Raw genomic sequence first — 13,887 nt, 5'->3', positions numbered from 1 at the left:
CTGCCATTGGAAATGTCCTATAAAGAAGAATCCTTCCACTTGTACTGCCAGGTTCTTGCACTAGTAGAGAAGAAATGTTCTATTCTTCCAACTCCTTTTTTTTGTTAAGTCAATGTTTTTGCATATCCAAACTGGGCCTTTCTTTAGATATATCAATATTCTATGATAACATGGTTTACTAATTCGGCCAGGTAACAATGTCGTCTTTAGGATGGGGGAAATTTTTTTGACAATTCAGTCATGATTCCATAATATATTTCCATAATCAAATTAGCTAATAAAGTCATTAATACATCCTTAAACATGATATAATAGTTTATTGATTGTATGGGAATTTCCTACAAGGTGTAATGATTATAATCAACCACCCAACTCTCCCCAAATCTATCTTTCCTCCCTGCTAACCCCCTACTTTATATCCTCTACTTTCTAGAAGAAGTAAGCTGTCCTTTTACAATCCTTCTGAGATCTCTTCCATGATGTTTTTGAGCCTTAGATGTAGGGGTTGTGTTACAAATGTATTAATTGGGGTGAGCATCCCATGGTAAGTTGGTGACTGCACTTTGAGCAGCTATAGCATTTAAATGATCAAAACATCTTATTTTTTAAAGTAAATCTTACTATATCTCACTATGTTCCATGCTTGCTCTTGTTATCTATGACTTGACACATTTGAAGTCTGTTCATGATTATATGGTTCATAAGGGTTTTCAAATATTTGGACCATTTAACCATATTCCAGCTTTCCTCTTTCTAAAAACATGAGGAAGAATCTTAATCTCCTTCAAGAAAAGCATGATTAACTAAGGATGGAACTGGGATGGGTCACTTGCAAGTATGAGTCTGCAAATGTCATGCATAATTGTCAATGCTTGCTTTCCAAGTTCTGTCACAAGTACTAAGGAGTTCATCAACCTTGGGTATCATGCAGGTTCTCCAGGTTTCCTGTGTTGAAAATGAGGCTTATGTGAACAGTGCCCTCATTGCAGTAAGCCCCTAAGATGTTTCAGTTTTACTGTTATCACAATATCCAATCTATTCTAACTAGTATTAAAAATAGAAATGTCTAGATTGTCCCCTGATGGCATCTGGTTTTATGCTAGCTTGCAAGAATCCCATGTTCATCATTTATAAGATCAGATCATTGAATCAGAAAGTGTCTTAAGTTTTTCCAAGTCACAAATCATATTTTTGAACTTACTGATGATTTTCCCCTGACTCTGTCTTCAAAATGATGTTCATATTTACAAATCTGTTTTTCCACCCAGCCATCTATCCAAATGAGTTTTCAATACATTTATTTTCTCATCAAAAGAACTGTTTTGGAGAAATGACCAGTTTTTACTAGCAAAGTAAGACTCACAGACAAGATCTTTGACATGTTTCAAAGCCATTCTTCCCCTAGGTGTCAGGTAAAATATCAAAGATGAAGAAGCTACTCATATAACGTTGTAAAAGCAGACATGAAAAGGTAATAGTTTAGGAGGAAAAACCCTCTCTGAGAGCTAGATACTTGCCACTGTAAAGGACTAAGAAAACAGCAATGCTTATATAAATCATGAACCAATGGGATACATTCATATGATGCAGAAATTACACCTAGAAATTGCTCCTCATCAAGGACATTTTATGAAATTAGACATGATGCTGAGAGCACTACTGAATCTTCTGCACTTCCTTGTTTTGTACACACTCATATTCACAACATTCCTCACTGAGGACCACATGCAGAATAACTAGATCTCAAGTTTTAATTCAGAGCCCTTTTTCTGTTACTGTCTTGGGATACAAAATACAAAATACAGCTGAGAACAAAGTCAGAACATAAAAACAAACTTTCCTTCCCTGAACTCAGATAACAGACATGTGGCCAAATGGAATGTTACCAATCTTTCTAAAAGGAGTAAGGCAGTGTGAGCTGTTCCCTTGAGAACTTCATGAAAATGAGACGTCTACCACCGGAGTTCTCTACACAAAGGCTCTGATTTAAAGACAAAAGCAGAAAATTGCAGACATCTAAGAACAGCTTAAACTGAAAAGCTTGAATTTTCCCCAAAGATGATAATAAAAAAGAAATTAAAATTGAATGCCTATGATTCATTCTTTCAGCAACATTTATTGGTCGTAAATAAAGTGCCAAGAATTGTGTTAGATGCCTTCAGATGCTTTCTTTCCTTTAGTCAAGCAAGATGTGAAGTACAGATTAATTTGTAGATTGATGATGTGCCTAGAGTCACACAGTTAATGGACCTTTTATACAAGAGGTATTTAAAAGAGTGTTCTGTGAGCTGGTACTTTCTGTGCACTAGGGCAGACCACTGGGGGCTCGGGATGGGAGTACTGATGAAGGTCATTATACCATATGGACAAAAGCTTACAATTATAAACATAATTCTGGAGTCTATTCTTACATGCCTGAGAAAGCTAATTATACACCAATCTTCCCAAATTTCCATTTAATAACATTGTTAGTAGACTGAAATAGGTCAGCCTAGCTTCATTTTGACCTTTGACCACAATTAACAGCAAACACTACAGTGGAGTGAATGTTTGCTTTTATGCTTGTTTTCCAAGAGACTCTAGTTAAGTGTTTGCTAGCATGGCATTACTTATACAACATGACTACTGAATAAGTTCTCTCTTTAAACTTGAAAAGTATCTTCATTATATCCTAGAAGGCAAAGCTTAAATTTATTCCCAGGTTCCTTTTTGTTCAGAGCATGAAGGAGCTATTCTCTAGAACCCAGTCCCCAGATTGTAGTCCAAAATCCTAGATTTTTCCAATATCTCCAAATTCCAGTTTTCATTATATACTAGGGAGTCCAAATGAGGACATATGAATGTTCTTGCATATTCCTCTAACTTCATCTATCTGTATAGCACAGAAATATAGACAGGTCCTTGACCATCACTTACATGCAGAACTTCAATGAACAGAAAGAAGAGGATGGATTCTCACAGACAAGAGAAGCATACACAAGTCTTTAGAAAACTAATGCATCTTGTTCTGCATTCTATAGTTTACCTAAAATCAAGGGATGGTGTAGTCTCTGGATTAGTTCCTTTGGTTCAATAGATAAACCAGTCTTTCTTTCATGGTATGATGGAGGCCTACTGAAGCACAAGGTCCAAGATACTGGTCACTAGTGCTTAATGTAAGAAGAGTGCCAAATTTGCATTTTCAAGGCCCTAATGGAAGTCTTGGTCTACTGACAAATGATATAGACAAACATTTTTACATATAAAAAACACTATGTTAAACATCAAATTGCTTATGTTAACCATAAAATTAATAATTTCATTTACTAGCAGCTTGTTGGGATTTTTTCTCACAAAATTCTTCAAAGTTAAATGACTAAAATTTCAGAACTTGCTTATTAGTTTAATTCTCAAAATAACTACTAACAGTTATTGGAAAGACTCAAAGGTATTTATGGTAAGTATTCCAGGTCTACGGGTTCCCCAGTTAAGAGTTCTGCTTCAGGCCCAGTGGGAGAAGGATTTTCCAAAATGCTACACCTCTACTCCAGCTGAGGAAGGTTTCCCCAAAGTATTACAACTCTAAAGGGGAAAGTATCCTGTCAGTTGGGAGCAAAGAAATACCACAAAGTCATACCACACATCAAACCTCATACAAAAGACTTATTGGGAGAGAAAAACCCTGTAGGGTGGCTGCCACTGCTTCAGCAAGAAGCAGCAGAAAACAAGGCAAAAGGCAGTGTTTATATAGGGTTTCCTTGGTGGAGGGATTTCCAAGGAGGGGATTAGTGAGACTTCAAGTTCAGAGCTTGGGGCAAACCAAGGGGTTGGTGGAATTTCAAATCTTGAGCATGGGCCTTTTACTCTAGAGGGTGGGGGTTAGGTCCATACATTAGGGCTGTTATTGTGTTCTGTGGATACTACCTGGAGGCTGGAGGTCTTCGGGTTATGAAGACCTTACTCTTTCTCACCTTTTGGTAGAACTCTTTTACTGTCCCAGCAGAATCATTCAGCAAATTCTGATGGCCTTACTCTTCATTTATATCTCCATGGCTACTGAGAAACCCCCTGTATTTTTCTGTAAGAAGCCTGTGGGTAATGCGGCAGCTGTGCTTCCGTGATGCCTATGGCAGCTTTCACATGTTTGTGTTCTTCCATTTGATCAGGAACCACTGGGCTAATTTTATCCTTCTGAAATTCACAACACTATATCAGAAGGAAAAGTGAAAAGCACATATGAAATCAAGCTAAAGACTAAAAAGAGTTAATGCGAAAAATGACCAAGTTCTCAAAAAGTAAGCTTCATAATCCCGAGAACTACTAATTTACTTATCTTAGTTAAGGTATTGGTTAGAGTACAAATCATGTTTTGTGTGTGTGGTGTGTGTGTGTGTGTGTGTGTGTGTGAGTGTGTGTGTGTGTTGTTGTTGTTGTTGTTTTGTATATTCTTTTATTTTAATATATAGAGATAGATGATAGATAAATGATAGATAGATGATAGATAGATAGATGATAGATAGATAGATAGATGATAGATAGATAGATAGATAGATAGATAGATAGATAGATAGATAGATAGATAGATGATAGAGTGAAATCGTTAAACTAAGCTGTCTACTACCTACCATATTTACTTTATCTCGTGAGGACATTTGAGATCTACTATCTTACCTATCTCCACGTAGATAACTTTATTAACTAGGATTACCTATGTGACAGATCTCCTAAATGTATTCATGCCACCTAAATATAACCACCTCTTGTACAGTTGTTACTGCAACCTCCATCTCCTGGCAACCATCATGCTTTACCCATGCTTCTATGACCTTGGCCATTTTGGGCCCCAGACATCGAGATTATGTATTATTTTTGTATGCCTACCTAACATCATTTTACAAAAAAGTTCTACAAATTCACTAACAAAGCTCACTTCATAGTATTCTGTGGTGTGTGTGGTACATTTCCTTAATTCATCAGTTGACAGACATTTTCTTTGATTCTCTACCTTAGCCATTGTAAACAGTGCTATTTATACTAAGATTTTTTTTTTGATAGAACACGGAAAACAGTCAACGCAGACAAGAATATTCACCTGGGAGTGTATCAAACTAGAAACTTTCTGCATAGCCAAGGAAGCAATTCCTAAAAATGAAGATATGACAAGTGAAACAGGAAAAATTTGTAAGCAGGTCCTAGTTAGGTTTTTTTGTCAAGATGACACAACATAAAGTCAGCTGAGAAGAAAGAGTCTCAATTGAATGAACGCTTTGACAAAACTGGCTTGTTCTCCATGTCCCTGTTTGTTACTTTTCTATCAACTTCACATATAAGCTAGCCATCAGGAAAGAGGAATCTCACTTGAGAAAATGCTCCCGTAAGATCAGTCTCTAGGCAAGTGTAAGTTTTCTTGATTAATGATTGACGCAGGAGTGAGTTTCCAACCCACTGTGTGAGGGGCCACTTCTAGGCAGTTCTCCCTGGGATGTATTAGAAAACAGGCTGAACAAGCCATAAAAGCAAGTCAGTAAACTGTGTTCTTAGGAGGTCTCTGCCTCTGTGTCTGCCTACAGGTGCCTGCCCTGCTTGAGTTTCTGCCTTGGATCCCTTCAGTGACTGACAGTTGTTACCTGTCAGTATAAGGAGAAATAAACCTTTTCCTCCACAGGTCAGTTTTGGTTAGTATTTTACCACAGCAATAGAAAGCAAATTAGAACAGCATATGTTTAAGAGATTGTCCTGATTGATGAGTGATAGGCAAAGGCCCAGCCCACCGTGGGGTGGGGCCATCCCAAGGCAGCTGGGCCCGGGCTGTATAGGAAAGTCAGTCGAGCATGAGTCACAGAATGAGGCAGCAGACTACATTCCTCTGCTGGACTTCCTGCTTTCCCTTCCATCAATAATAAGCTTTTCCTGTAAGCATACACAAAAATAAACCAATTTGCTTTTGAACATGGTATTTATCACAACAAAAGAAACTAGATAAACATACACCTAATTAAGGAATAATATCCAAATGTATATGAACCTCAACTCACTAACAAGTTCATTGTAGAGAGAAAAGGCTCGAATAGAAGTCTATCAAAAGAGGACACATATATGGACAATAGGCAAGTAAACACTGCTTCAAATGTTTCTGATAATTAAAGATATAACAATTTAGCCACAATGATATGCCACTTCTTGCTATTAAAGATGTTTAAATTTTTGTGATCGTGTAATAGTTTATAGAAGAAGAAAATGAGATAGATACAAAGCATTTAAGTATAAAATAAGGATGTTCACTATCTCAAATTGTGCAGCTATATCTCCCTTTTAATTTCTTTCACTTTCAGTCTCATCAAAAATAATAAACTCATGTGATATTTTATATTTTGTGAGTGTGTAATATCATTACTGCTACTTAGTTTGGTAATATCAAATATCATGAGTTAAAGATAAAAATAATTCAACATCATTATAATAAGGCAGATGGCGATAATGCCTTTTACTAATTAAACAGAAAAGAAAAATTTACCACCAAGTATACCACTGGGTTCATAAAAATAGCCAAGTAAGGTCAGTGTTCTTTAAAACAAATGCATTCCCTATCCCATTCTTCATCCCCCTGTTTCTATGAGGGTTCTCCCCCACCCACTCCCTCCTCACCATCCTAGCACATCCCTACACTGGGTCATCAAGCCTCCACAGGACTAAGGGCCTCCCCTTGCATTGATGCCAGGTAAAGCAATCTTCTATTACATGTGCAGCTGGAGCCGTGGGTCCCTCCATGTGTACTCTTTGGTTGGTGGTTTAGTCCCTGGAAGCTCTGTGTGATCTGGTTGGTTAAGACTGTTGTTCTTCCTATGGGATAGCAAACCCCTTCAGCTCCTTCAGTCCTTCCTCTAACTTGTCCACTGGGCCCCCGCTGCTGAGTCCTATGGTTGGCTGCAAGCATCCCCATCTGTATCAGTAAGGTTCTGGCAGATCCTCTCAGGGACAACTATACCAGGCTCCTGTCAGCTTGTACTTCTTGGCGTCATCAATAGTGTCTGGGTTTGATGTCTGCAGATGGGATGGATCCCTATGTGGAGCAGTCCCTAGATGGCCTCTCCTTCGGTCGCTGCTCCCTAGGTAAGGATTTTTATCATATTTTTTAAATGTTTTGAGATTAGCATAATAGTATCATTTCTCTCTTTTCTTTCCTCCCTGTAAACAAGCCCGTATACCCCTTCTTCCTCTTTTTCAAATTCATGGCCTCGTATTGCATTGACAGCCTTTTTATTTTAAGCTGGAGCTGAATTAACCTAATTTATTCCAATAATAGTTACTACAACACAGGAGCTAGAGAAAAAGCTGCTTATGCCTGTTTCATTTGTGTCATGAATTATTAAAGTATAATTAGTTGATTATTTCTGGCATCTTATAACTTCTGTTCCTGTGGTTTTCAAGGCTGACACCATATAGTATTGCAGCCCACATCTGCCTCTTCCTGTGTGTGAAAGCCAAACCTCCTGTTATTTTCCTGGACACTGGTTGTCCCCCAATAGAAGTTGTAGACTTTAAGAAGAAAGTCCAAAAAAAATAAAAAAAAAGAAGAAGAAGAAAGTCCATGGTGGAGGTGATGCAGGGACACAGTTGATATTTTACTATGATATCAGCTGACAGTGCATTCCTCCGGGATGTGGGTGACATTGCCATTCTGGAGGTCACCTGGGAGCTGAGTAGCATGACCTCTCTCTTTGACTAAGGCTTTTGTTTACTTTTGTTTCCCAACACTGAGTCCTTGAAACAAGAAGCAACAAGTTGCAAGCTGGGCTGTGCTGTATCTTCTTGGGAAGGGTGGTGTTGGTGGAAGGAAGCCAGAAGACTCCTGATCACCTTCTAGATTTCAGTTGCCTCCCAAACACGCTATTTTAACATAATGGCTACACTGTAAGAGACTGGGTCTTGGGAACTGCCCAACAAATCCTCCATGTATTAGGCCCTCCCGCAAGAAAAAAGCTTGCCAGCCAAACTCTGGATACTTGGCATATGGCCTGCCTTGGTCTTTCCCTTTTGTTGCCCTAAGGGCTGTGTGTTGTGAGTCAAATCACTGGGCAACCGAGTGTCTTCAGCAAAGACTGAGGCTGTCTGGCAGCTACTGTTTATTCCAAACAAAACCGGAGAAAAGAAAGAATTATCTAGCAAAGGGAAGCGAATTCCAACCTTCTGAGAAGATCCCTGCAACTAATCAAAAGCTCTCTAAAGACATTTCTGTTGGAATACTCAATGGCTGAGTAGATGCCACTGAGCGTGTGCTCAGGTGAGAGCCAACAGCCCCTCCCTGCAGAGTGCAAAGGCTTCTTCGTAAGGTGAGTTTTGCAATAGAAGAGCTGTCAGTGTGAGCAGGTGGAAGTGAAGTAAAAGCTCTTGTCTGCTTGTTCCTGTTGCAGCAGCTGGCTCTGGCACAGGAGACAAGACAGGTGAGAAATGCTCTTCCTCCTCTCTGCTGATTCAGAAATAGGGCAAAGCTTTGCTTGAGCTGTGGGATTTTATGGTTTCCAGAAACGTATTAGAGTTCTTTTCCTTGGTGACTGTTTCCTCTGGGGACCACGAGAGCCTTTGCTTTAGTGTTGCTGTTATTGTTGTTAAATGTCCAAACAAAGAAATGGCTATACCTTCACATCAAGCTATAACCTTCCTCGTTTGTCAACCTCAACTGTGTATAGGGGCAGGACCAAAGCAGGGCTGCAAGGAGTATAGTGACTTTCGAGGTAAAGCACAAACTGGAAACTAGAGGCAGATCAGTCCTGAGATGTGCCTGAAGCAAGAAGGTTTCTGCTTCAAGGGATATCCAGGACCAAAGAAAGCTGAGGTTTCCTCTATTTGGAGTGTTTGTGTGATTTGGTGCCCAGATAATACATGGTAACAGGGATGACTGAACTTAGCTCTCTTATTCGAATGACCCCTGGATTGAGCTCTGTGTACAGGGGAAAGAAGGAACATCAAACTCCAGACACATATCATTCACAGCCCTGGGCAGCAGTAGGATGAACCATCGGGCATCTGGAATAGGCTTGATTTCTGGAATGTAGTGGATCTGATTGCTTCTTGGCAGTTAGTCTTTTCCAATTATGTTTGGCTTAGTCTGGTCGTCAAATTACTTTGCAATCCCCAAAGTGATCCAGGATGTCTGTAAAGGGGACAGAGACAGCTCTGTCTACAAAGCTGATTGACCATGATGGAAGGAAAGTTCTAATGAGAGTTTTGTTGAAATGTCCTTTGAATAGTCCACCACGCAGCCGAAAGGAAGGTGATGCATATTGTTCCTTGGCCCTTTGTTCAACTGAAAGAGCTGAAATTAGCATGCGTCTCTAAAATGTTGGTCAAGTCAGGCCAGCCTGCAGAGCTTCACTGTGCTCCCTTGATACAGTTCGAAAGCTATTTATGCAATTTGAATATTCGAATAAAAATTTAAGTTTTTTCATAATCAGTGTATGATGTGGTCAAAGATTTTAGGGTTTTGTTTTGTTTTGTTTTGTACACATTACATCAGTAAACAAGAGGCTTCCTAATTCAGTTCTTACTGAAATATGGTAACTCCACTGTTACCAAAGTTAACATGTCCTTTTTACAAAGTATGGAGGAATTTTTTGAATGAAATCCAGCAGGTAGAATAGTGAACTTCTTCAAGAACACCAAGCGGTTTTTTTAATGGTTCCATGGAATTCATTATTTATGTGGGATACCTCAGGGATGATCATATGCCTCCACCACTTCTTCAAGCACGATAAAACTAAAAATGAATTTTAACAATGTTGAAGCCCTTAACTTACAGTCTATAGGTAACAGCTATCATGAGCTAGAGAGAGTATATATTCCAATGTTATTAATTAGGAACCACGAGCACAGCCCAGTCAATGGCAATTTTTCCAATTACAAAATATATGATTTAAAGTTTGAATCACAAGTAGGTAATATTTTTTTAAGACTCAGTAATATAAAGTTTAAGAAACTCGCTTCTACAACAATGCCAAGCAACCAGAGCTTCCAGGGACTAAGCCACTACCTAAAGACTATACATGGACTGACCCTGGACTCTGACCCCATAGGTAGCAATGAATATCCTAGTAAGAGCACCAGTGGAAGGGGAAGCCCTGGGTCCTGCTAAGACTGAACCCACAGTGAACTAGTCTATGGGGGGAGGGCGGCAATGGGGGGAGGGTTGGGAGGGGAACACCCATAAGGAAGGGGAGGGGGGAGGGGGATGTTTGCCCGGAAACCGGGAAAGGGAATAACACTCGAAATGTATATAAGAAATACTCAAGTTAATAAAAAAAAAAAAAAAAGAAAGAAAAAAAAAAAAGAAACTCGCTTCTTCGTACTCTTTTATCCGAAAATAAAATGTCAAACAGTGAGATTAATTAAGCACAGACCTTGAGAACGGTGTAAAAGTATCATGTTAATGAACTGCAATTATTCTCTGGAAGATGATAGCATAAATTTTCCACAATGCAATACTAGCATGAGGATGAGCAGATGGAAATGAAGAGACATTGACATGTGATGCACCCATGATGCTCTTCACTGATGCTGCTAAACTGTTCTGTGGGTTCACTGGTCCCCATTACTACCCCGCGGTTCTAATTTTGGGTATGGTTGCTATGAAGGTCCTGCATCATCTTGCCACTCCTCTCTGAAGACTATTATTTATGTTAGTTATCTCAGAGTAAACGTTTTTCACCTAGTGTGTGTATATCTGGCTTATGACCACATGTCTGAGGCAATCTCTCCCACTAACAAAGTGAGTGTGGATAAATCAAAGAGATGACCTTCCAGCCTCCATTTTCCTGCCTGGTTCTATAGCTAACAAGGACATGAGAGCAGAACACTGCAGATGGCCCCTCCCTGGCTCCAAGGGTTCTAGTTCTGCCTTTATTTTATTTTCAATACCAGTACACAAAGTAGGTTTCACAACTGTTTTCTTTTCTTATTGGTGATAAATTTCAACATATAAAATTAAGAAACAGAAAAATGACAGAACACACACAGAAGCCTGAAGTAGGATCGCTTCTAAAGCAATCTAGTTGTGCCAAACAGAATTCCCAGGTAATGTCTGAAGAGGGAAACCAGCAGATAATTAAGAAGAGAACACACAAGGTAACACTGTGGAGTAAAAAGAAAACTCCATCAGATAAGAGGCTGCCAAGACCCAAGGGCCGTTTTACAGGCCAGGCAGAACTGCTCTTTCCCACCACACCCAAAATAATATTTCATAAGCTAATAACTCCTTTAAAAAAGCAAAATAATAATAAACATAAAATAAATATTTTCATTTTCCAAGTGGAGTGTGTTTTCCTTTTCTTCAGGAAAGCATAAAAATGTGTCACTAAGTACATTCCCATGATGCCTTATTAAGTTCGATTGTAAGGTGGATGAGTTAGAAACAGAGTTCAACAAATCCAAAGTGCGTCAGAAGAGTATAACTTTTCAGGACGTTTTCTTTTACATGTTTATGATCCTTAACGGCATTTTTCTTCCTATTTTTTTTTCTATTTACCCCAGTAAAAACTTGGAGTTAGTGAAACAAAGTTAAAATAGAGAATAATAAAATAGAGTGCTAATTTCCCCTTGTTTCTGTTTAAATTGTTATTTACATTCACTGGGAAGCTAAGAAAGAGACTATGAAGAGTAGAAATGCCCCAACAAGTTCCTACATAGACATTCAAATTATGTTATTTTAGTAAAACCTACATCTTAGTGGCTCTTCCAGTGCTACCCCAAGTAGCTACCATTCTTCACTAATGTACTAATGTCTGGGGCTCTTCTCCCTCCAGGTTATGTATTATTTAACCAGGTGGGTTCCGGGGGGAAATCTCTTCAGTCCAAATGCTCTATATAGAGGAAAAGGGAAAAGAATTTAGAAAGAGATAAAGGAAAATCTCAAAATAGGCTGGAATGAGATTAGTGTGCATTGGGCCAGATGTCTACAGGTATAATAACTTCTCCAGCAGGTTTTCTGTTTTCATAGAAGTTGACAGCAAGGCACAAAGCCATTTTTAAGTACAGAAACCGTGTTCATCATGATGGAAAATCCTGTCCTACGGAAGTATCCATTACGTAACAATGCTTCAAGTGCCAAATGGAATACCTAACATTTCAACCAGAAAAGTTTTAACAGAAGCTTGAGGCATGGTTTGACACATAAGAGGGCTTACTGATCTGTTTCAGGACAAAAGTTATATCCCAGGACATCAGACAACTCACAAAATACCTGGAGCTCCAGCTCCAGGGGATCTAAGGCCCCCTTCTGGCCTCCATGGTATCTATGCATACACATACATAAAAGTAAATCATTTTAAATAAGTATTTTGATAAACATATAATAGAAATGAACTGAGATTATAATACCTGCCAGCACACATGAAACCTAGATCAAAAAACAAAACAAGAAAATTGTCTTATTCTTAAGGCAGTTTCCACTGTCATGCGAGGGTGGTCAACATTTTGCTATTGTAACATGACATTTCAATCTGCTGGCTATTTGTTTGCCAACTTAACACAAGCTAGCATCACAAGCTAAATAGAACTTCAGTGGAGAAAAATGCCTGTGGGCAAGTCAGTGGAGCATTTTCTTGATTACTCATTGATGTGGGAGGGCCCAGGCTACCTAGGCAGGAAGTCCTGAGTTATATTTTTAAAAAGTAATCTGAGAAAGTCATGGAGAAGAAACCACTAATCAGTGTGCTCCCATTGCTCCTGCTTCAGTTCCGGCCTCTGGATTCCTGCCTTAAGTCCTTGCCCTGACTTCCCTTCATGATGGACTATATGATAAAATAAACCCTTTGCCCTTCTTCTTGCTTTTGGTCATTTTTTCACAGAAATAGAAAGCAAACTATGGAGACACTATCTACAAATGTACTCGGCTGAGGGCCAGTCATAGCCTCATGCCTACGTATGAATGTATGACTATATGACTATATAACTGTATGTATGTATGTATGTATGTATGTATGTATGACTATATGACTGTATGTATGTATGTATGTATGTATGTATGTATGTATGTATGTATAAATGTATGTTGGGCATGCCTATGTTTTCTACAGCTGACTGCAGAAATGCAGCAGATTGATTAGAAGGAATGAGTTCTTGTTGTATATGCCATTCAGAGCTCTTAGTGACAAAGGATTCACTAAACAAACTATTTGCAGAGCTGTAGTAGCAATTCTGTGTCTTAGGCACTGCTTTCTTCTGCTACTGTGACCTTGCTGTCAACATAACTAAAACTTAGTCTTTTTGGTTTGATTTGATTTTTCTGAGTTCTGTTGACTTATACTTCATAGAATTCTATTTTAAAGCGGTAAATGGAATATTTTAATGTGCCTATGAATTTTCAAGGACTTGTCACAATCAAATTAAGAATTGTCTAATACTTTCCATACTTATCTCTGTGCGTGTCTGTGTGTGTGCATACCCATGGTGTATGTTTGTGTGTGTGTGCATACCCTTGTGTGTGTGTGTGTGTGTGTGTGTGTGTGTGTGTGTGTGAGTGTGTGTGTACTGGGAACATTCCAAATGCATTTTCTTATGAAATTTCCAGCATCTGATAGTTTTGCATGTACTTGCCTTTCTCCATTTAACTAATAAGTGTTCAATAAATTTAGAGTCCAACAATAAGTGAGATTAAACAATTTGTGTCTGTATGGATGACTTACCTCATTTAGCACAGTGTCCATTCTATTTCATACACATTATCACAAATGTCAACATGTCCTTCCTTTACATGGGTAGATAATATTCCTGGGTGTGCAACTCACCTTTTCCTTAAGCGTTCATCCATCCATCTGTGAACATTTCAACTGAGTCAATATTTTGCCTATTGTGATTGATTCTCCAGAGAAGGTGGAAGTGTAAAAATCTCTTCAGCACAATGATTTCATTTCCTTT

At 38.8% G+C, this 13,887-nt stretch overlaps 1 protein-coding gene across 8 annotated transcripts in view; it reads left to right on the top strand.

Moving 5' to 3' along the window:
* Nucleotides 1-8,015: 8,015 nt before the first annotated feature.
* Bbox1 (gamma-butyrobetaine hydroxylase 1) overlaps nucleotides 8,016-13,887 on the top strand; it is a 49,165-nt gene continuing 43,293 nt past the window's right edge. For 2 of the 8 annotated variants that reach the window (NM_001429458.1, NM_001429457.1), the window contains 1 exon segment: nucleotides 8,045-8,309. The gene's annotated coding sequence lies outside the window, so the exon portion shown is untranslated. 8 annotated transcript variants of the gene reach the window in all.

This window comes from Rattus norvegicus, chromosome 3 (genome assembly GCF_021556685.1).
Source record: "Rattus norvegicus strain SHRSP/BbbUtx chromosome 3, alternate assembly SHRSP_T2T, whole genome shotgun sequence".
In the NCBI taxonomy this organism is placed as follows: Eukaryota; Metazoa; Chordata; class Mammalia; order Rodentia; family Muridae; genus Rattus; species Rattus norvegicus.
Note: the sequence above shows the minus strand (reverse complement) of the source record. Positions and strands in the feature narration are given on the sequence as shown.